The sequence below is a fragment of the Orcinus orca genome, chromosome 17 (genome assembly GCF_937001465.1).
Source record: "Orcinus orca chromosome 17, mOrcOrc1.1, whole genome shotgun sequence".
In the NCBI taxonomy this organism is placed as follows: Eukaryota; Metazoa; Chordata; class Mammalia; order Artiodactyla; family Delphinidae; genus Orcinus; species Orcinus orca.
The window spans coordinates 35,103,405-35,128,174 of record NC_064575.1 but is presented as its reverse complement, the minus strand read 5'-3'; positions in this window follow the sequence as shown (position 1 = coordinate 35,128,174).

The window sequence follows — 24,770 nt, the reverse complement described above, 5'->3', positions numbered from 1 at the left end:
CGGAACCCACAGGCGTGTGTGGGCATCCTGTCTGCAGCCAGCGTCCCCGAGGCCGCGCTCAGGCCATGATCACTCGGTGAAGCTGCGCCCGGACAGCACGGCCGACTCCTTCTCGCGCTCTGAGGACCTGTGCGCGCTGCAGGACTCAGTGCCTCTGCCCTCCGTGTGGGCTTCCCTGAGGGAGGGCCTGCTGGACTTAACGCCGACTGCCTCCGCGGGTAGACTGGGCGCCGCTCCTGAGCACCCTCTGCCCCTGATCTGTATCCAGAGCTTCTTCCAGCCACGGCTTGTCGAGACAGGTTTGTACTTCCCGCTTCCAGGGGCCCTCGTGTGGGCGCTGAGAAGCGGGGTTTTAAATGGTTAAAGGTGGAGGGTGGGCACTAGAACCGGTGCCCAGTGCCCGGGTGTGCGTGCACTAGACGGGGCGTGCGGCCTAGGACTCCTGCCAGCTCGGTGACCCTGGCCGAGTGCCTTAAGGCTTCAAGGTCTCAGTGTTCTCATCTGTAGCATGGGCGTAACAGGACCCAGCCTCCGTGGCGGTTACAAGGATGCACTGTGTTAATGCTTCTAGACTCTACAAAGTAGAACACTTAGCACAGTTTGGAGCATTGTTAATTGTTGCACAGATGTTACCTGGTCTGTTGAATGACTTTGCCTGGTACACACCAAAGCGGTTAGGAAATGGATATATCCCAGCTTCATTTCCTTTCCATTCAAACAGGGCTCAGGAAAACAAAAATTTTTTTCAATAGGTGTATCATATATAGTGGAAAGAGCACCGGTGTGAAGGCAGCTTAGGGTTTGAATTCCAGAGCTTATGCTCTCTGTGGCCTGGACAGGTTTCTTTTGCACTACAATCCACACACTTGTAAAATGACATTAAAAACCACTCTTTCTGTGGGTTCTTAGAATTTAGCAGGTTATGTGTGTAAAGTATCCTGGCACTTGAATGAGTTGTCAGAACCAAGGGCTGCTGGAGACCATGCTTCTGCCCCTTCTTCTGGGCAGCAAGTAAACACAAGCACAGGAGTCAGTGCTCTGGAAGAAGTGAGTTCTGCTGCTACAGAGCACAGAATCTCTTTTTTCTTTGATTTAATTTTTATTCTATATTGGAGGATAGTTGATTTACAATATTGTGTTAGTTTCAGGTGTACAGTAAAGTGATTCAGTTATACATATATCCATTCCTTTTCAGATTCTTTCAGATTCCCGTACACTTTGTTACAGGATATGGAGTAGAGGTCCCTGTGCTACGCAGTAGGTCCTTGTTGATTATTTTATATATAGTCGTGTGTATATGTTAATGCAAACTCCTAATGTATCCCTCCCCGCCATCTTTCCCCTTTGCAGAGCACAGAAACTTGGAAGGGCAAGTTCAGGGTAGGATTCCTGGAGGAAGTGACGTCCTTTCTAAGGATATGTAGAAGCTCCTGGGGTGGCAGGAGAGAGCAGTGTGTGTTGAAGTTTGAGAAATGTAAGAAAATATGGCAAAACTAATGTACAGGACTGGAACTCAGGGTTTGGGAAAGAAATGAGAGTCGATACTGAAAACTTAGTGGGGCCCAACAGAAAGGCGCCTTGTTTGTCCTGTCAGAAGTTTGGATGTTTATCCTGAAGGCTGCGGGAAACACCAAAGAACAGTGAAATGGAATTCTGGTTTAGAGGCTCACTTGGACCTCCATGTGGAAGGCAGTTGATTGGGTGCAGGGTGAATTGTAATCTAAGGGTCCCACTTAAGTTATAAAAGGTGGGACCGGGTTTTGCAGATCTGAGAGAGAATGGGTGAGGCCTGGTGACCAGTTAGAAAAGGGAGGGCAGCAAGCGTGGGTGACAGTTTACAGCTGCATCTTTTTGAGAGATACAGAGCACAGTAGAAAGGGATTGGGGGTGGCGAGAGGATCTTACTTCATCTTCAGTGCTTTAGAGGGGCCTGGTAGATAGGTCTGGGCCCAAGGTACAGATGTGGGCTTTTGGGAGGACAGGTGTTTGAAGGCATGGTAGAGACTTAGGTTATCCACAAGAATATCCAAAGAATCATAGGTCTGAGAGTTTTTTTAAGTGGGTATATTTGAGGATGTTTATAAGCTGAGAGAAAGTAGCCAACAGAGGAAGGGTGTAAAGATCTAGGAGAGGAAGTGATTGTTCATTTGTTTTTGAAAGCTGAATACTTATCGTGTACCTGGCCCTTTTCTTAGATCTGGGGTTCACACCATCTGTTATCTCTTCTGCAAGGACAGTTGAATTCATGCCCCGGTGAACAGAAGTCAGATTATTCTTTGCATCCCATTCAGGTGTAAGAACTGTTTTGTACCTCTGAAGGGAAGCAAGCTCTATCCTTTGGTCACCTGCTGATGATAATAGCATTGGCTGAGTCCTGACCATTTACAACGAAGGCACTTGTGTAGGTAATAAGTTCCAGGAGGGCCCAAACTGAGTATGTCTGTTTCAGCATTTAGCATGGTTTAGCATCTGAGAGGCCGGTACATTATTGGCATATAGTAGACTTAAAAATGAATATTTGTGGATTGTCTGAATGAGTGGATGTGTGTGATTCACATCCTATTTGCAGGTCCTATGCCCTGCAATGGATTTTCAGTGTCAGGTTGTGAAAGTATTTATGACGGGGATTGGCATTGTTCCCTATCTAATGGATAAAGATTACACATGAAAGGACTTTACACTGACATCCTAAAAGCCTCATAGGAATTACTTAACAAAAAAATAAAATTGGATTCTGTATAATTTCTAATTTGTAAGCTGGCCAGAACACTGGTATTTCAGCCAGTCCTCTGGTAGTTCCGATGACGTCCCCATGATCACCCAGGCATAATCAGAATGGCTTTAGGATTTGGGAGCCAAAATGTTCCTCAGTATTTACGGCTTTGCTCGTCCATTTAAGAAAATGGACTATTGAAAAAATAGCTTCAGACACAATATGGCATTTTATGATTTAGCATGAAATCTGAGAAATATAGAGGTTATCGGAAGCCTGCAGTGGTAACGTTCCCTCTGCTATTGAAGTTATTGTCTTTAAACAAAGATTCTACATCACTAATGCTATATATATATATTTTATGATATTCAGGTTAATTTCCAATTCTAGGGAAGTAACTGGTTGGTTGGTATGAGAGATGGTGTGGCTTCCAAAGGTGAAAAGTATTATTTTGTTGTACTTTCTGGCTACCTAAGGATGGGAGAGGCCCAGGACACTGCAGTCAGTATATTATGTGGAGCAGGTTATATTGTGGTTTATTTATGAACTTTTACATGTTTATTTTCTTCTTTGCGGTATGCGGGCCTCTCACTGTTGCGGCCTCTCCCGTTGAGGAGCACAGGCTCCGGACGCGCAGGCTCAGCGGCCATGGCTCACGGGCCTAGCCACTCCGCGGCATGTGGGATCTTCCCGGACTGGGGCACGAACCCGTGTCCCCTGCATAGGCAGGCAGACTCTCAACCACTGTGCCACAAGGGAAGCCCACATGTTTATTTTCTATGCAAGTTTGTGTGCTCCTTTTTGAGTTTTGGTAGATAAGTGTTTTGTAACTTTGGAATACTTGGAGTTATATATATATATATTTTAATGTAGTAGTTAAAGCCGTGGAGAGTGTACTAGTCTACCTAGGTTCAAATTCTGGCTTTACCCTATGACTTCCCTGTGGCTTCCTCTGCTCACCTATTAAAAAGGAGGATAATAAGACTGCTGTGGTGAGTTATATACTAAGTGCTATTTAAGCATTTGCTATAATGATCATGTATACTCGAAGGCAAGGAACTTACCCCTTGATCGTCTCTGTATTCCTAGTGCTTAAGAATTCCTAGTGCTTTCCTAGTGCATTGTCTTAGGATAGAGATAGCTCAGTATAGTTCTTCTCACTATAAAGTACTGTTATGTTGAAAGTCTTTGCTTGTGTACGAAAAATCTATGACATATCTGCTGAGGACAAGGAAAGGAATAGTTTTAAAACTGCAATGGATAACAAAAGATTGTATGATGTAATGCCTTTATTATGTAATTATAAAACTAACAAATGATCATGGTAGAAAATTTGAAAAACTCCTAGACAAAAGAGAGATCAACAAAATTTGGAGTAACTTTCAGAGTGTAGAGTTGTCCATGAATATTAGTGCTTTCATATTTTCCAGGACTTTAAGTAGACTCTGCTTCTTAAGAGTCTATTCATGATATTTTACTTTAATGATGTTTTCATCATGGGGACACACACACACAGAAATCTGTTAAAAAAAAAAAGGCATGTAAATCACTGATGTTTCAGATAGCCACATGAAATAAAGTGAGAAAGGTCAACAAGCTGAAAGAATGTGGAGTAGCTTCTCCTTAATTGCTTACATAACTCTGATAATTACCTCTTTGTGGATAAAGTAATTAATGGGGAATCTAATTCAAGAAAAATGTATGAACTGCAAGCCTTCTCAAAGCCAAGTATTTCTTTCCACAAAAGGTTACTTTCCACGGCCATGCTTCCTTATTACCAGACAGGGAAAGAGTATTGTATGGCAAAGGATCTTCCTGAAGGAGGGTGCTTCCCACACTGATTGTCATAAATGACTTCGGAATTACTGTTGCTGTATTAGCAAAATCTTAAACTAGGATATTTTTGACAAATGCGGTCCTTAGTTAATTTTTAGAGCTACAAACTGTCAGATGGCTCTGAAATAACAATTGTCTGGCTATTCTTCAGGGTGATCACAATATGGAAATGACCTTGAGGTATCACTAAAAAGCAGGAAGGTGTGAGTCTTCCTTTCGTGCCAGAGTGAAATGCGAGTTGGAGTTGGAGTTGGAAAAGAGGCCCACAACCAAGTGATAGAGAAGGAAATGTGAGGCCATTGGTGAAAAACCAGGTTGAAGTTAAGGTGAAGAGGCATGAGGAAATGGGCAACTGTTCCAGTATTACAAAGATCATCAAGAAGCATATCCATGAATGTGGTTTGTATTGCAATCTGCTGAAAAAGAGACAAATATCCTGGCCTAGTCTTCATGGAGATTATATTTTATTGATTCTGATAATAGATTATTGTTGAAAAGGGCCTCCTATAAATTATAACCATGCAAAGGCAGCAAGATAATTTATTTTTCTTTATATACGTGTTTCTCATTCCTACTCACTTCTCTCTTAGGGGAAGAGAAAATCACACACACAAAAAAATGTCAAGTCTCAGCTATTCCTTTTCAAAATAATTTTTTTTGCAAATTCCAGTGGAGGCAATAGGTTAACTGTTAAGATTTGTAAGGCCGAAAAACTAGATTTTTACAAAGTGTAGCCAAATTCCATTCCATAAATAATAGCTTTGGAAAGAATATGTGGTGATGCAAAGTTGGAAAAAGCTGGTTTTCCTTCCGTGAATGGCTTCACTGTGTTGGGAGAAGAGGCAGAGAAGAAATCAAAGTAATTAAACATGGGGTGAGTTTTCCCGATAGGGGACTCTAGTGCTTTAAAATAGACTAGATAATCCTAGGGATAATCTGAGGGTAGAACAGACCAATGCCTCATTTCCAATCTGGTACCCTGGAAGAAAACAGTGTATTTCCTTTGAGGCCTTGAGAGGTTTTTCTTCTGCTTTGTTTTGGTTTTGGTTCATTTTGTAATCAACCTTATTAAGGTATCATTTACATACAATAAAATGCAGACATTTTTAGTCAACGGTTCAGTGACTTTTAATTAATGTATACATTTGTTTAACTACCACCCCCATAAAGATAGATAACAATTCTAAAACCCTAGAAAGTTTCCTCCTAGGCTTTTGCAAAAGTATCCCCATCTCCCACCCCAAGGCAACCACGGATCTGTTTTTTATCTTTAGAGATGACTTTTGCCCAGTTTAGAATCTCATGTAAGTTGAATAATACAGTGGGTGCCCTTTTGATCTGGCTTTACTTGCTCAGCATATGGTTTTTGAGATGCATTCATGTTGGGATGTTTTAAACCAGGACTTTAGCCTGGGTGGCTGATGTTGTCTGAAGGCACCTATAGGTACAGCTGAGTCTCTGGCATTGTCACTGTCTGTTCTTGGCTCAGTATTTTCAACTTTACTAAGAAGCACAAGGTTGAAGTAAGGAAGATCATTGTCAGTATAATGGAGGTGAAGTGGGTTCTGTTATATAATATTCTCAGCAAAAATTGACCTGCTTGGAATCATTGTGTTGATAATCGACAAGGATTCTCTTCCTCCAAAAGCCTTGATACTATATAAAACTTCTAAAGGACGCTGTCCTAGGACCCTTCTTTTAGTTTTCATATTTTGGGAAACATTTCTGGAAAATTCAAATGCTCGCAACCTGAAAGAAGCAATTATTCACCTGAAGCCTAACTCTGCTAAAGTTGAGTTGTCCGACCGTTACATGCTGATAGAACCCAAATAGCCTTGCAAAACAATGCTCTCTTATTGGATATAAGCATATAGATTGTTTAAGGTGTAGGTGTGTATGCAGTAAAGTGAAAAAACAAAGAATCTTTGAGTTTCCCTTGCTGTTTTTTTTTTATTTTGTCATTTAAGTTTCTATAGCGTATGCTAATAGTTCAGGGAAACCTCAGGTTAGTTTTAGGTCCACTCTTTACATAAATGTTGAAGTACTCCATACCCACCTTTTTTCTACCTTCCTTCTTTTCTTCCATCTTTCCTTTCTAACTTCTTATAATCCATTATACTTAATCCTGCATTTGCTGAGGTGGCAATTAGTGTAGGAAAATACTGTGAAATTTTGCTGTTCAGGATGCATGTTGACCAAATTCTATATTGAGAAAAGGTCTGAATTTACCCAGAGTAACCCTTTCTCAGAGTCTTTGAATAAACGCCATAGAAAGTGGGCTATATATAATATCCTGACAGGTATGTAGAACTCATAGCAATTGCCCTAAAGAGCTTACCTAGCGTAGATGCATATGAATGCATTTAATGATTGTTTTATTGGCAGCAGTGCCGACATACACAGTCTGTTTTGTTTTATATCATTCTCATTACCTGCTGTTTACCACTGTATACATTGCTAATGGCGTGGTTTCTATGGCTTGTGAATTTCACGGCCAAATAATATGTAATTTATTGCACAATTCAGTGTAGAAGATGGAGATTCCATAACTTTTTGTGAGCTCTTTGCCCCTTTGGAATGTATTACACTGAGATCAGGCAAAGTAATAAATTTATTTCAAATGTGCATGATAGCTAAACATCAATTAGGACTGATGGGCAATATTTCTTCTTCCAGCAACATAACAGTTTTTAAAGACTAAGCCATTGAACGTGGAGTCACTGAACATGGGACTCAGTTCACTGGGATCCTTCTTAGAAAAATAAAGGACAACTTGAATTGGATTTGTGTGGCTTATTCAAGTAGTAACTAATCAGCTACATCTTGGTGAACTTAATTTGTCACAGTCGTTTGGTATTTTATTAACTCTCTTCCCCTTCTTCCCCCGACTCTCACGAGAATGGATCATGAATATCTTAAAACATATTACGTCATCTTCCATCCCTGTTAATCTAACTACAAACGCACACTTTCCTTATCCAATGTAACTTACTGTCTTTTAGAGTGGCTGGGGTTTTAATTCTCTACAAAATTAAAACCAGCAAAGAGAAACATTTTCAAGGAGTCACCACATTGTAGCGCTTTAGAAAGAAAACTTTAGAATTAAGGGCAACTATATCATTTTATAGCTAAAGCACCTGAGGCCTAAAGTAGGAAGGTAACCATCAAGGTCAGGGAAGGGGTAGAAGATCAGGTTTCAAGCTGAGGAAGAGTCTACAGGGACTCAATCTGAGCAGGTCGGAAACTGAAAGGAGACCACAAATGTTCTGGGAATGCTGGCATCTGCCTCATGTGTGGGATTCAGACAGGGAGTGGGCCCGGGGGGAACTGCGCTTCTGCAGTAGGCAGAGAACTCCACTTCCTCTCCGGAAAGTGCCACTGACATCAGGGAGTTGAGGGGAAAGAGCAATGAATTCCAGTCCACCTGAGAAGGAAGGCCAGTTTGATTAACTCTGAATTTAGGCTTATTTCAGATACTTCTTGAGAAAGAACTTGGACAAGAGCAAGTCCCATGCAGCCTCTTTTAAATCCATGCCCAGTATTTTCTGGTGGAGCTGCTTAAATGCTCCAAGTGACTCCAGTATTTTAATTTCACTCTGTATTTAATCCCGACAGTTCTATGATTGACTATTTAATGGTCAAATGAGTAGGGTCACAAAAGAGTGTGAATGTATTTTACAGGATGAGGATGGGCGGAGTGGAGCAGTCTGGAATAGGATACCAATAAAAACGGATCTTGGTAAAGAAGAACGTCTATTAGAAATGGAGAGGAATTCGCAAGGAAATTAGTGCCTGACACCACGCCCTTCTCTCTGCAGGTTTAGAAGCTAGTTTCTAATTTTATTTTCATAGGAGATGTGCCTGTGATGAATTGTCTTTTACCTCCACACTATTTATCACATGGACATATTGTGAAGTTTGTGTGAGAGAAAGCAAGTATTATAATGTGTCTTGCAAGGAGCTATAAACACTTCCTGGAACAATCTAGGATAGAAGGAAAAGGAAAGGAAGGTGGAAACAAAGGAGAAAGACAGCTAGTGATGCTGGAGTCTCTCGCTGGGATTTGTTGTATCTCGTTTTGAAACTAACTACAGAAAGTCAGAACTTGACTGATTGTTTCTTGATCACGGTTTGTTTTCAGTTTTGTTTTTTTCTTGCTCTCTCATCAGTTATTCCAGCCAGTGCCAAGTCATTTTCAGTTTCAGTAAGCATGCCTGTCTTGTTTCCATTTGCATTATTCATGCAAACGTTGATTGAACTGATGACCCCGAGTTATCACGGAAATAAGTGGATAAACCTAAATAAAATCTAACAGCACAAAAGAGTAATAATAAAATATATCAAAAATTAGAATGCATTAAAACAAATGGAAGAAGAAAAAGTAGTAAAAGAAATTTAAGATCTCAGCATTGCTTGAGAAGCAGTAAAAGAGCTAATAAGTCATGGTACATGTGTAACTGCTACTTGTGTGAAATTAACAAGCTAATGTAAGGGAAAATGGAATTTGAACAAATCTCAAAGGAAGAAATAAGAGCAAAAGGAACATAACAAGGTGGGACAAAGAGTAAACAAGGAGTAAACGGTCTATAAGAAAATACATTAACTGTAAATACTCAAATTAAAGGACAAGGATTATTGAAACAAACAAAAAACATAATTCTATGCCACCTACAAAAGACAAGAGTCAGATTGAAAAGGAAAGGATTCAAAAGTTATGTCATAACAACAATAAGTAAAATTGAAGAAGATTTTTTAATGTTAACATAGATTTCAAAGCAAAAAGTATCACTGGCGATAAGGCAGGATAATAAAACCCACTGTTACTTTACAAGGAATATATTATTAATCTAAACTTCAATGCAATATATGAAGGGAAATTCCAAAAATCTAAGTAGAAATAGAAAAATCTAAATTACCTAGATCAGAAACATAGAACCACAACAACAAATCAGCAGATTATAGGAGATCTGAATACCATCATGAAAAACTTTGGCCTAAATTTACATAAAACACCACACCAACAATGATGGAATATATATATTACGCAGAAATTTTTAGGTGCACATGGCACATTTATAAAATTGACTATATTCTGGTTATAACACAAGACTCTGAATAAGCAAGAAATTTAAACCTATATAACCAATATTTTACCAAATAGTTGGATATTAAAAACATACTTCTGATCATTATGTAGGTCAAAGATAAAGTCGCAATGGGAATTAGAATTTTATTAATTCAATGATAATGAAAATACGCCATAACAAAACCTGTGGGTTGCAAATAAAGCTGTGGTCATAGAGAAGTTTATGTATTCCAGTTATACTCTCTAAATGTAAAAGGGAAAGGAATAAAGCAACTAGAAGATAACCTATCACCCTGAGGTAGGCAGCTCCTGAACTGTACCTGTTGGGGAAGGCAGGGCAGAACTTCAGGAGGCCAGCTGGGAGCACGGTGAACACCATGTCAGGAGCAGTCTCCAAGAAAGAGAATTTAATGTACAAAGGGATGCCTAAAATATATTTAAGAGCTAGCACCCTGACCCCTCTTAAGGATGACTTGTGTTGCTGGGGAAAAAATAAGAAGTGCTCGATGTAGAAGGTGAATAGCTTTATAATTCCCAGGAGAATCTTGGTACCAGGACCACACAAGAAAGAACTTGGAGTCCCCATGGCTAATCCAGCAGAGAGAAAAGGAGGAACAGAGATGCGAGAGAAAATAAAGGGAACTCTTGGTGCAATTCGGTGCTGCTGCAGGCCCAAGTCCAGGTATGTGCTCTCTATCTCCACATCTTAAATAAAAGCCACCATGTTCCTCAGTCTTTCAGGTACTTAGAATTTCTCTTTAGAACCTGAAAATGGGGTCAGGTTTCCTGTCTGCATTGCTACAGTACAAAATAGAGGCAGGATGTTTGAAATAGTTCTCCATCTGGCAGAGGAGGCCTTGAAGCTGTGAGCCACTCACTGCACACCAGCAGGACATGAAGGATTCTTGAGCAGATCTGAAGCTTCTGGGAGCTACTGGGAGGCCTTTGAGGAGTTAAATCCCATAGTAAATACTGTACCTTCAATGGCCCCTTCTCCCTCTCTGTCCAGTCTTCCTCCACTCCCGTGGGGGCCCAAAGGGGTTTAATGAGCACTCTTTGACTTGTACTTGGTGGTCCCAGAACTTGACGTGGGCTTGGAGACTTCCATGAAAAGTCTGCCTTCCATCTACTGGCTTGGGTTTCTTGGGCTCTCTGCTCCAGGCTAATCCCTTCAACCTGCTTTTTCCATTTCTGCCAATAATCCCCCTCCCCAGACCTTCCTAATGCTCTTCTGGGGCGGGAGGAGACTTACTGAGGGCAATGTTTATTTCTAGAGGGAGAGGTGACCACATGACTTCACAGTGGTCGTCCCCTTGATTATTCAGTTTCTGTCTAGATTAGTCGTGGGTGTTTGTGCACCCCAGCCTCACCCCCAGGAGGCTTTAGAACACTGTCCTTATCTCAGCACTGAGCCTCTCTCTAGCCTCCTTCCCTCTCTCTCCTTACCCATCTTTACCCATAGACTCGAGGCTTTCTGCACTTCTGATGAAGATAAGTACTTCACAGAACCTCTGCTACAGAACCAAACATATTGAAATGACTCTTTACGAAGATACTGAAACAACAGAAAAAGAATACATGACGATTGTTTCTCCTGAGGGTTCAGTTACCTAGGGGGCCTTTAGCAAACTTTGATAAATCTAACCTTTCCTTCCTTGGCAATAGTTGATCACACTGTGAGGAAAACAAGTTAGAGAATGGAAAAATAATATTTGGATTTCAACGAAATAATAAAGATGCAGGGGCTATCTTTGACTTTTGCAAGGTGAGAAGACAGTTTACATTTTGATTATTTGATGGCAGGAATCCCTTTTAAAAACAGGGCCAGTCTGCATGATGCCTTTAAAAATCAACCTTTTCAAATATAGCCATAACCCCCACAAGATTTCTTGATTTCTCTGGGGTCAGATAAACCGTCACATTTCACAGTGGTGCCCTGTACATGAAAGTGATAAACATAACCTGGAAGCACAGCAGTGGCTAAAAATATGGAGCTGGTAGCCATTCGTTGAAATTATTTTTTGCTTTTAATTCATTGCATAAAATGCTAATGTCCAAATTAAGGCAGGTACATCTTACCAACCGTCAAGAGCTTCAACCCTGCTAACAGCTAAGTATGCACTTTTAAACCCTACTTTAACTGCTCCAGAAACTTACTGGGTTTCTTTAATGCCTCTTTTACTATTTCCTTTGTGTCATTTTGTTTTTCTTTAAAAACACAGCTGTGTGATCTTGGGGAAGTTATATTATTTCCTTGAGACTTGGTTGCCTTCTCTGTGCATATCTGGGTATAATTTTAGTATTGCTCAATAAAATTTTTGTTGATAATGAAAATATTCTATATCTGTACTATGTAAAGCAGTATTCTACAGCTACATGGAGCTAATAAACATCTTTGAAATATGGCAAATGCAACTGAGGAACTGAATTTTTAATCTTATTTTTAAATTTGTTTAAATATAAATAACGCCACGTGGCTAGCATCTGTTGACAGTACAAATCTACATAATATTTTAAGGACACTCTCCACTCAAAAACTCTACCATTCATTAACTCAACCTAAATATTTTTGCCCCCTGACAAACAGAAAATAATTTATGCTTCCCTTGAAATTATCTGTCAAGTCCTTTATCAGTTTGGGGACATTATATTCTTAAAATTCACTTTGCTTTATGAAACTTTAATAATGTTGGAGTTCCCTGCCCTTGGTACCACCTTTGTGATGATGGGAAATATTGTGGATGATCAAGGGCCATTTCAAGAGATCATGGAGAGAAATCTCCTTTTGGATTTAATTTCATTATGAGGATGTCAAAATGCTAAATTACTTAAAATAAAACCCATACCGTTTTTATGCTAAGTTATATTCTACATGTAGCTGGAAAAATGTTAAAAAGATTTTTAAAGAACTGTGCATCTATTTTTGAAGCTGATTTGGCTGTTCAAGCCTTGTTAGCACTTTATCCATCTCAGTGCTATTTCACTTAGTAAACAAATGCAGTTGCCATAATTGCTGCATATGTGTCTGTGTTCCCTTCTAGGCTATATGTTTTTGAAGTTAGAAACTATATTTATATCACAGCCCCTATGTATAGCACAATATCCATTGCTAATTCAGATTGTGTTTTAAGATATGAGACAAAATGTAAGACTTTTATTATAGTCATAAACATCTAGCAAACCAACCAGAAAATAAAAACTAATTTTCAATAGGTTGTCCAAGAACAAAAAAGAGAGGAATACCTAGTGCAAAATCATATCTCTGCTAACTACTGTTGGATTTAGAGCACACACATGCTAAACTTATTTTAAAATATCTTCTCATCAAAGATTTGAGGTTGGACCTGAAAATATTATATCAGAAGTGAAAATAATTATGTGGTCTGACCAGCATGGATCATACAAAGTAAGTGTATACTATATATAAAGTAGATAAACTACGAGGGCCTACTGTATAGCACAGGCAACTATATTCAACACCTTGTAATAACCTGTAAAGGAAAAGGATCTGAAAAAATAAATATATATATCTGAATCACTTGGCTGTACACTTGAAACACAACATTGTCAATCAACTATACTTCAAGTAAAACAAAACAAAACAAAGTGTAAAGGGAAGTATAGTTTTATAAATTCACCTCTGATATCCAATGAACCAACTGAAAGACAACAGAAAGTACAACTTTCTAGGAGACAGGACATGGCCGGCAAACCAGGCCGTTACCCTCGGTAACGGTCATACCTGCCAAAAAAATATACAGACTAGCCTGCATTCATGAATTCATAGGAATTCTTCATTTATCTGGCATTATTAGGCAATGAAGTATTGTATGTTAGGAAAAGTTTTTTTTTAAATGACAAATTTAAGAGGAGTTATTTTAACCTTCACTCGGTAATTTTTTTCTAAAATTAAGAAATGTATCCACTGGTGTATCTAATGTTTCCGTGATAACTCGGGGTCATCAGTTCAATCAACGTTTGCATGAATAATGCAAATGGAAACAAGACAGGCATGCTTACTGAAACTGAAAATGACATGGCACTGGCTGGAGTAACTGATGAGAGAGCAAGAAAAAAACAAAAATGAAAACAAACTGTGATCAAGAAACAATCAGTCAAGGTCTGACTTTCTATACTTAGTTTCAAAAAGAGATACCACAAATCCCAGCGAGAGACTCCAGCATCATTAGCTGTATTTCTCCTTTGTTTCCACCTTCCTTTCCTTTTCCTTCTACCCTAGATTGTTCCAGGAAGTGTTTATAGCTCCTTGCAAGACACATTCTAATACTTGCTTTCTCTCACACAAACTTCACAATATGTCCATGTGATAAATAGTGTGGAGGTAAAAGACAACTCATCACAGGCACATCTCCTATGAAAATAAAATTAGAAACTAGCTTCTAAACCTGCAGAGAGAAGGGCGTGGTGTCAGGCACTAATTTCCTTGCGAATTCCTCTCCATTTCTAATAGACGTTCTTTACCAAGATCCCTTTTTATTGGTGTCCTGTTCCAGACTGCTCCACTCCACCCATCCTCATCCTGTAAAATACATTCACACTCTTTTGTGACCCTACTCATTTGCCCATTAAATAATCAGTCATAGAACTGTCGGAATTAAATACAGAGTGAAATTAAAATACTGGAGTCACTTGGAGGGTTTAAGCAGCTCCACCAGAAAATACTGGGCATGGATTTAAAAGAGGCTGCATGGGACTTGCTCTTGTCCAAGTTCTTTCTCAAGAAGTATCTGAAATAAGCCTAAATTCAGAGTTAATCAGACTGGCCTGCTTTCTCAGGTGGACTGGAATTCATTGCTCTTTCCCCTCAACTCCCTGATGTCAGTGGCACTTTCTGGAGGGGAGGTGGACTTCTCTGCCTACTGCAGAAGCGCAGTTCCCCCCGGGCCCACTCCCTGTCTGAATCCCACACATGAGGCAGATGCCAGCATTCCCAGAACATTTGTGGTCTCCTTTCAGTTTCCGACCTGCTCAGATTGAGTCCCTGTAGACTCTTCCTCAGCTTGAAACCTGATCTTCTACCCCTTCCCTGACCTTGATGGTTACCTTCCTACTTTAGGCCTCAGGTGCTTTAGCTATAAAATGATATAGTTGCCCTTAATTCTAAAGTTTTCTTTCTAAAGCGCTACAATGTGGTGACTCCTTGAAAATGTTTCTCTTTGCTGGTTTTAATTTTGTAGAGAATTAAAACCCCAGCCACTCTAAAAGACAGTAAGTTACATTGGATAAGGAAAGTGTGCGTTTGTAGTTAGATTAACAGGGATGGAAGATGACGTAATATGTTTTAAGATATTCATGATCCATTCTCGTGAGAGTCGGGGGAAGAAGGGGAAGAGAGTTAATAAAATACCAAACGACTGTGACAAATTAAGTTCACCAAGATGTAGCTGATTAGTTACTACTTGAATAAGCCACACAAATCCAATTCAAGTTGTCCTTTATTTTTCTAAGAAGGATCCCAGTGAACTGAGTCCCATGTTCAGTGACTCCACGTTCAATGGCTTAGTCTTTAAAAACTGTTATGTTGCTGGAAGAAGAAATATTGCCCATCAGTCCTAATTGATGTTTAGCTATCACGCACATTTGAAATAAATTTATTACTTTGCCTGATCTCAGTGTAATACATTCCAAAGGGGCAAAGAGCACACGAAAAGCTATGGAGTGTCCATCTTCTACACTGAATTGTGCAATAAATTACATATTATTTGGCCATGAAATTCACAAGCCATAGAAACCACGCCATTAGCAATGTATACAGTGGTAAACAGCAGGTAATGAGAATGATATAAAACAAAACAGACTGTGTATGTTGGCACTGCTGCCAATAAAACAATCATTAAATGCATTCATATGCATCTACGCTAGGTAAGCTCTTTAGGGCAATTGCTATGAGTTCTACATACCTGTCAGGATATTATATATAGCCCACTTTCTATGGCGTTTATTCAAAGACTCTGAGAAAGGGTTACTCTGGGTAAATTCAGACCTTTTCTCAATATAGAATTTGGTCAACATGCATTCTGAACAGCAAAATTTCACAGTATTTTCCTACACTAATTGCCACCTCAGCAAATGCAGGATTAAGTATAATGGATTATAAGAAGTTAGAAAGGAAAGATGGAAGAAAAGAAGGAAGGTAGAAAAAAGGTGGGTATGGAGTACTTCAACATTTATGTAAAGAGTGGACCTAAAACTAACCTGAGGTTTCCCTGAACTATTAGCATACGCTATAGAAACTTAAATGACAAAATAAAAAAAAACAGCAAGGGAAACTCAAAGATTCTTTGTTTTTTCACTTTACTGCATACACACCTACACCTTAAACAATCTATATGCTTATATCCAATAAGAGAGCATTGTTTTGCAAGGCTATTTGGGTTCTATCAGCATGTAACGGTCGGACAACTCAACTTTAGCAGTTAGGCTTCAGGTGAATAATTGCTTCTTTCAGGTTGCGAGCATTTGAATTTTCCAGAAATGTTTCCCAAAATATGAAAACTAAAAGAAGGGTCCTAGGACAGCGTCCTTTAGAAGTTTTATATAGTATCAAGGCTTTTGGAGGAAGAGAATCCTTGTCGATTATCAACACAATGATTCCAAGCAGGTCAATTTTTGCTGAGAATATTATATAACAGAACCCACTTCACCTCCATTATACTGACAATGATCTTCCTTACTTCAACCTTGTGCTTCTTAGTAAAGTTGAAAATACTGAGCCAAGAACAGACAGTGACAATGCCAGAGACTCAGCTGTACCTATAGGTGCCTTCAGACAACATCAGCCACCCAGGCTAAAGTCCTGGTTTAAAACATCCCAACATGAATGCATCTCAAAAACCATATGCTGAGCAAGTGAAGCCAGATCAGAAGGGCACCTACTGTATTATTCAACTTACATGAAATTGTAAACTGGGCAAAAGTCATCTCTAAAGATAAAAAACAGATCCGTGGTTGCCTTGGGGTGGGAGATGGGGATACTTTTGCAAAAGCCTAGGAGGAAACTTTCTAGGGTTTTAGAATTGTTATCTATCTTTATGGGGGTGGTAGTTAAACAAATGTATACATTAATTAAAAGTCACTGAACCGTTGACTAAAAATGTCTGCATTTTATTGTATGTAAATGATACCTTAATAAGGTTGATTACAAAATGAACCAAAACCAAAACAAAGCAGAAGAAAAACCTCTCAAGGCCTCAAAGGAAATACACTGTTTTCTTCCAGGGTACCAGATTGGAAATGAGGCATTGGTCTGTTCTACCCTCAGATTATCCCTAGGATTATCTAGTCTATTTTAAAGCACTAGAGTCCCCTATCGGGAAAACTCACCCCATGTTTAATTACTTGGATTTCTTCTCTGCCTCTTCTCCCAACACAGTGAAGCCATTCACGGAAGGAAAACCACCTTTTTCCAACTTTGCATCACCACATATTCTTTCCAAAGCTATTATTTATGGAATGGAATTTGGCTACACTTTGTAAAAATCTAGCTTTTTGAGGCTTACAAATCTTAACAGTTAACCTATTGCCTCCACTGGAATTTGGAAAAAAATTATTTTGAAAAGGAATAGCTGAGACTCGACATTTTTTTTTGTGATTTTCTCTTCCCCTAAGAGAGAAGTGAGTAGGAATGAGAAACACATACATAAAGAAAAATAAATTATCTTGCTGCCTTTGCATGGTTATAATTTATAGGAGGCCCTTTTCAACAATAATCTATTATCAGAATCAATAAAATATAATCTCCATGAAGGCCAGGCCAGGATATTTGTCTCTTTTTCAGCAGATTGCAATACAAACCACATTCATGGATATGCTTCTTGATGATCTTTGTAATACTGGAACAGTTGCCCATTTCCTCATGCCTCTTCACCTTAACTTCAACCTGGTTTTTCACCAATGACCTCATATTTCCTTCTCTATCACTTGGTTGTGGGCCTCTTTTCCAACTCCAACTCCAACTCGCATTTCACTCTGGCACGAAAGGAAGACTCACACCTTCCTGCTTTTTAGTGATACCTCAAGGTCATTTCCATATTGTGATCACCCTGAAGAATAGCCAGACAATTGTTATTTCAGAGCCATCTGACAGTTTGTAGCTCTAAAAATTAACTAAGAACCGCATTTGACAAAAATATCGTAGTTTAAGATTTTGGTAATACAGCAACAGTAATTCCGAAGTCATTTATGACAATCAGTGTGGGAAGCACCCTCCTTCAGGAAGATCCTTTGCCATACAATACTCTTTCCCTGTCTGGTAATAAGGAAGAATGGCCGTGGAAAGTAACCTTTTGTGGAAAGAAATACTTGGCTTTGAGAAGGCTTGCAGTTCATACATTTTTCTTGAATTAGATTCCCCATTAATTACTTTATCCACAAAGAGGTAATTATCAGAGTTATGTAAGCAATTAAGGAGATGCTACTCCACATTCTTTCAGCTTGTTGACCTTTCTCACTTTATTTCATGTGGCTATCTGAAACATCAGTGATTTACATGCCTTTTTTTTTGACAGATTTCTGTGTGTGTGTGTCCCCATGATGAAAACATCATTAAAGTAAAATATCATGAATAGACTCTTAAGAAGCAGAGTCTACTTAAAGTCCTGGAAAATATGAAAGCACTAATATTCATGGACAACTCTACACTCTGAAAGTTACTCCAAATTTTGTTGATGTCTCTTTTGTCTAGGAGTTTTTCAAATTTTCTACCATGATCATTTGTTAGTTTTATAATTGCATAATAAAGGCATTACATCATACAATCTTTTGTTATCCATTGCAGTTTTAAAACTATTCCTTTCCTTGTCCTCAGCAGATATGTCATAGATTTTTAGTACACAAGCAAAGACTTTCAACGTAACAGTACTTTATAGTGAGAAGAACTATACTGAGCTATCTGTATCCTAAGACAATACACTAGGAAAGCACTAGGAATTCTTAAGCACTAGGAATACAGAGACGATCAAGGGGTAAGTTCCTTGCCTTCGAGTATACATGATCATTATAGCAAATGCTTAAATAACACTTAGTATATAACTCACCACAGCAGTCTTATTATCCTCCTTTTTAATAGGTGAGCAGAGGAAGCCACAGGGAAGTCATAGGGTAAAGCCAGAATTTGAACCTAGGTAGACTAGTACACTCTCCACGGCTTTACTACATTAAAAAATATATATATATATAAGTTATATATATATATGTATATAACTCCAAGTATTCCAAAGTTACAAAACACTTATCTACCAAAACTCAAAAAGGAGCACACAAACTTGCATAGAAAATAAAAATGTGGGCTTCCCTTGTGGCACAGTGGTTGAGAGTCTGCCTGCCTATGCAGGGGACACGGGTTCGTGCCCCAGTCCGGGAAGATCCCACATGCCGTGGAGTGGCTAGGCCCGTGAGCCATGGCCGCTGAGCCTGCGCGTCCGGAGCCTGTGCTCCTCAACGGGAGAGGCCGCAACAGTGAGAGGCCCGCATACCGCAAAGAAGAAAATAAACATGTAAAAGTTCATAAATAAACCACAATATAACCTGCTCCACATAATATACTGACTGCAGTGTCCTGGGCCTCTCCCATCCTTAGGTAGCCAGAAAGTACAACAAAATAATACTTTTCACCTTTGGAAGCCACACCATCTCTCATACCAACCAACCAGTTACTTCCTTAGAATTGGAAATTAACCTGAATATCATAAAATATATATATATAGCATTAGTGATGTAGAATCTTTGTTTAAAGACAATAACTTCAATAGCAGAGGGAACGTTACCACTGCAGGCTTCCGACAACCTCTATATTTCTCAGATTTCATGCTAAATCATAAAATGCCATATTGTGTCTGAAGCTATTTTTTCAATAGTCCATTTTCTTAAATGGACGAGCAAAGCCGTAAATACTGAGGAACATTTTGGCTCCCAAATCCTAAAGCCATTCTGATTATGCCTGGGTGATCATGGGGACGTCATCGGAACTACCAGAGGACTGGCTGAAATACCAGTGTTCTGGCCAGCTTACAAATTAGAAATTATACAGAATCCAATTTTATTTTTTTGTTAAGTAATTCCTATGAGGCTTTTAGGATGTCAGTGTAAAGTCCTTTCATGTGTAATCTTTATCCATTAGATAGGGAACAATGCCAATCCCCGTCATAAATACTTTCACAACCTGACACTGAAAATCCATTGCAGGGCATAGGACCTGCAAATAGGATGTGAATCACACACATCCACTCATTCAGACAATCCACAAATATTCATTTTTAAGTCTACTATATGCCAATAATGTACCGGCCTCTCAGATGCTAAACCATGCTAAATGCTGAAACAGACATACTCAGTTTGGGCCCTCCTGGAACTTATTACCTACACAAGTGCCTTCGTTGTAAATGGTCAGGACTCAGCCAATGCTATTATCATCAGCAGGTGACCAAAGGATAGAGCTTGCTTCCCTTCAGAGGTACAAAACAGTTCTTACACCTGAATGGGATGCAAAGAATAATCTGACTTCTGTTCACCGGGGCATGAATTCAACTGTCCTTGCAGAAGAGATAACAGATGGTGTGAACCCCAGATCTAAGAAAAGGGCCAGGCACACGATAAGTATTCAGCTTTCAAAAACAAATGAACAATCACTTCCTCTCCTAGATCTTTACACCCTTCCTCTGTTGGCTACTTTCTCTCAGCTTATAAACATCCTCAAATATACCCACTTAAAAAAACTCTCAGACCTATGATTCTTTGGATATTCTTGTGGATAACCTAAGTCTCTACCATGCCTTCAAACACCTGTCCTCCCAAAAGCCCACATCTGTACCTTGGGCCCAGACCTATCTACCAGGCCCCTCTAAAGCACTGAAGATGAAGTAAGATCCTCTCGCCACCCCCAATCCCTTTCTACTGTGCTCTGTATCTCTCAAAAAGATGCAGCTGTAAACTGTCACCCACGCTTGCTGCCCTCCCTTTTCTAACTGATCACCAGGCCTCACCCATTCTCTCTCAGATCTGCAAAACCCGGTCCCACCTTTTATAACTTAAGTGGGACCCTTAGATTACAATTCACCCTGCACCCAATCAACTGCCTTCCACATGGAGGTCCAAGTGAGCCTCTAAACCAGAATTCCATTTCACTGTTCTTTGGTGTTTCCCGCAGCCTTCAGGATAAACATCCAAACTTCTGACAGGACAAACAAGGCGCCTTTCTGTTGGGCCCCACTAAGTTTTCAGTATCGACTCTCATTTCTTTCCCAAACCCTGAGTTCCAGTCCTGTACATTAGTTTTGCCATATTTTCTTACATTTCTCAAACTTCAACACACACTGCTCTCTCCTGCCACCCCAGGAGCTTCTACATATCCTTAGAAAGGACGGCACTTCCTCCAGGAATCCTACCCTGAACTTGCCCTTCCAAGTTTCTGTGCTCTGCAAAGGGGAAAGATGGCGGGGAGGGATACATTAGGAGTTTGCATTAACATATACACACGACTATATATAAAATAATCAACAAGGACCTACTGCGTAGCACAGGGACCTCTACTCCATATCCTGTAACAAAGTGTACGGGAATCTGAAAGAATCTGAAAAGGAATGGATATATGTATAACTGAATCACTTTACTGTACACCTGAAACTAACACAATATTGTAAATCAACTATCCTCCAATATAGAATAAAAATTAAATCAAAGAAAAAAGAGATTCTGTGCTCTGTAGCAGCAGAACTCACTTCTTCCAGAGCACTGACTCCTGTGCTTGTGTTTACTTGCTGCCCAGAAGAAGGGGCAGAAGCATGGTCTCCAGCAGCCCTTGGTTCTGACAACTCATTCAAGTGCCAGGATACTTTACACACATAACCTGCTAAATTCTAAGAACCCACAGAAAGAGTGGTTTTTAATGTCATTTTACAAGTGTGTGGATTGTAGTGCAAAAGAAACCTGTCCAGGCCACAGAGAGCATAAGCTCTGGAATTCAAACCCTAAGCTGCCTTCACACCGGTGCTCTTTCCACTATATATGATACACCTATTGAAAAAAATTTTTGTTTTCCTGAGCCCTGTTTGAATGGAAAGGAAATGAAGCTGGGATATATCCATTTCCTAACCGCTTTGGTGTGTACCAGGCAAAGTCATTCAACAGACCAGGTAACATCTGTGCAACAATTAACAATGCTCCAAACTGTGCTAAGTGTTCTACTTTGTAGAGTCTAGAAGCATTAACACAGTGCATCCTTGTAACCGCCACGGAGGCTGGGTCCTGTTACGCCCATGCTACAGATGAGAACACTGAGACCTTGAAGCCTTAAGGCACTCGGCCAGGGTCACCGAGCTGGCAGGAGTCCTAGGCCGCACGCCCCGTCTAGTGCACGCACACCCGGGCACTGGGCACCGGTTCTAGTGCCCACCCTCCACCTTTAACCATTTAAAACCCCGCTTCTCAGCGCCCACACGAGGGCCCCTGGAAGCGGGAAGTACAAACCTGTCTCGACAAGCCGTGGCTGGAAGAAGCTCTGGATACAGATCAGGGGCAGAGGGTGCTCAGGAGCGGCGCCCAGTCTACCCGCGGAGGCAGTCGGCGTTAAGTCCAGCAGGCCCTCCCTCAGGGAAGCCCACACGGAGGGCAGAGGCACTGAGTCCTGCAGCGCGCACAGGTCCTCAGAGCGCGAGAAGGAGTCGGCCGTGCTGTCCGGGCGCAGCTTCACCGAGTGATCATGGCCTGAGCGCGGCCTCGGGGACGCTGGCTGCAGACAGGATGCCCACACACGCCTGTGGGTTCCGGCTCGCCTCCCGGCCCCTCGGGCGCCCACCGCCCGGCGGCCGCGGCCCGAAGACATAGTGCCACGGGCCCCAGCTAGGCCGGGCCCTCCATGCCGCGGTCCGGAGCCCACACGCGGCCTGGTGTTGGCGCGGGCATCAACTGCCTCCCGAGCCGCGGGGTTGCGGTTTAAGCCTCCGGGCGGGCCCGTGGGGGCGGGGCTCGAAGACTTCTGCGCGCTCGCCGTGCGTCCGCACGCAGACCCGCCTCCCCTGACGACGCGGCTTGAGGAGCGGTGTCGGCAGCTTCGAGACTACGGCAGCGCAAAAGGTAGGAGGTGTGGAGAATTTGGGGTTTCCAAAAAGCGTTTGCTGACTGATCCAAACAAAAGTGAGACATGGTTGTATCAGCGCATTTTAAAAGTAGTTAAACTCCCTCAAAGTGTCTCTGCTCGCCCCGCCCAGGAGAGAGCGTGAACTCCTTGAGGCACGCAGGAAAGGCTGAGTGAACGTCTGCCTGTGGTCCCTTACCTGGTGCACGGGTGTGTGAATTTCTGCGGAGAGCTCTTAATTTCTGTCGTTTCTGCTGACTTGACACAGTGGTTGGCAAACGGTGACGTGTTCCGTGCATTCAGGACATGATCGTGGTTCCTAATAATCACTTTGTTTTGTCCTGACACCTCCACAGAGAATTTACTACTGAATATCCACTTTAGAGAGGAGAAAGTGAGGCGTAGGAAGTGAAGTGACTGAGTAAGAGGAAGGACTCAGACAATTGGTGTTAGTAAATTAACCCTGCAAGGAGGCCGTTAGCCTGCGGTGGCTCTAGCGATGCGGCCGCCTACTTAAACCAACCAAAATCTAAGCCTGTCAGCGCCTCAGGGTGACGAACACCGCTGAGGACACCCAGTCACAAACTACCAACTAGGCGTTAAAGCCATAGCAAATCACTCGTTTCCTTGCTTTGCTTCTGCCCTTTTAAAATAAACATCTCTGCAGCTCCTGTGGCTGGAGTGCTCCTCACCTCTTCCGCTTTGTGCTGCCTGAATTGAATGTATTTTTGCGCACATAAAGTGTTAAAATTTTAAATATGCCTCAGTTTGTCTTCTAAGATTGGCCATAGAAGTTGGATTTGTGTCCAGTTTCTAGAGCAGTGATCGTCCTCTGGTCAGGCCTTAGGCGTTACGTGTACAACGTTCCTCTTCTACCACCACCTTCTGGATGGCTCCACCCACTACCAGCTCCCACGCATCAGTTCCCCTAGGTGTGGTCAGCAATGGGTTTTACATGCAGCGTGCTCACATTATAACATCGCAGACACTCCTCCGTCCTCCAGCCAGCGTGTGAAGTGAAACATTACCATTCCTGTTGAAGAGTCTCTGGTGTGACCACTTTCCCCAGCACAGCCACTCCCCAGCTGACCCTGGGTAACCACTCTTCTGAACTTGGTCTCCATCACTGGCATGGATGTCTTTCTATGTAGGCTACATGTTTAAGTACTCTTAAACTGCATATCGTATTCTATTTTGTTTTCTCTTGTTACTTGCTTTATTTAGTGTTATCTTTGCTAGGTTCATCCATGCTGACACGTAAAGATCTGTCTAGTTCATGTACTTTCCTCGCTACGTAGGATTCCCATGTAGGGAAATCCAATAATTTATATGTGCATTTTCCTGTTGATGGACATTTAAATTGTTTCGAATTTTAAGTATGAATTTCTTTTTTAAAAAAATTTTATATCCTTTTTAAAGGTTACTTTACATTTACAGTTATTACAAAATATTGGCTATATTCCCTGTGTTGTACAATACATCCTTGAGCCTGTCGTACACCCAGTAGTTTACATCTCTCACTTCCCCACCCCTGTATTGCCCCCTCCTCCCCCTCCGCACTGGCAACCATTAGTTTGTTCTCTATATCGGTGACTCTCCTTCTTTTTTGTTATATTCGTTCAATTGTTGTATGTTTTAGAGTCCATTTATAGGTGATATCCTACAGTGTTTCAGAGTTCAAAAGACTCTCACGACAGAAGCCAAAAGGTAAGAGCCATTTTACATTGATAAAAGCATTTTAACTATGTAGAAGCAGAAAATGAAAAGAAAGAACTTTGCATTACATTTAATAAAAGCTTAGGGAGATCTTTGTGGTATATTAGTGAACTTATTTGTGGAAATTTAGCCATGTACATTGTGTTGGAGAGGCACCAAGAGTTCAAGGACTCTCACATTTTGAGTACACAATTGCCTTACTTGTAGGCATGGTGGCATCCATTTACATAACAATGATTTGGAGGATGTTGTGTTAGTCAGCTCTTGCTGTGATAATGCTTTGGAACAAATCGACCCAAAACTCAGTTCCATAAACAAGAATTTATTTT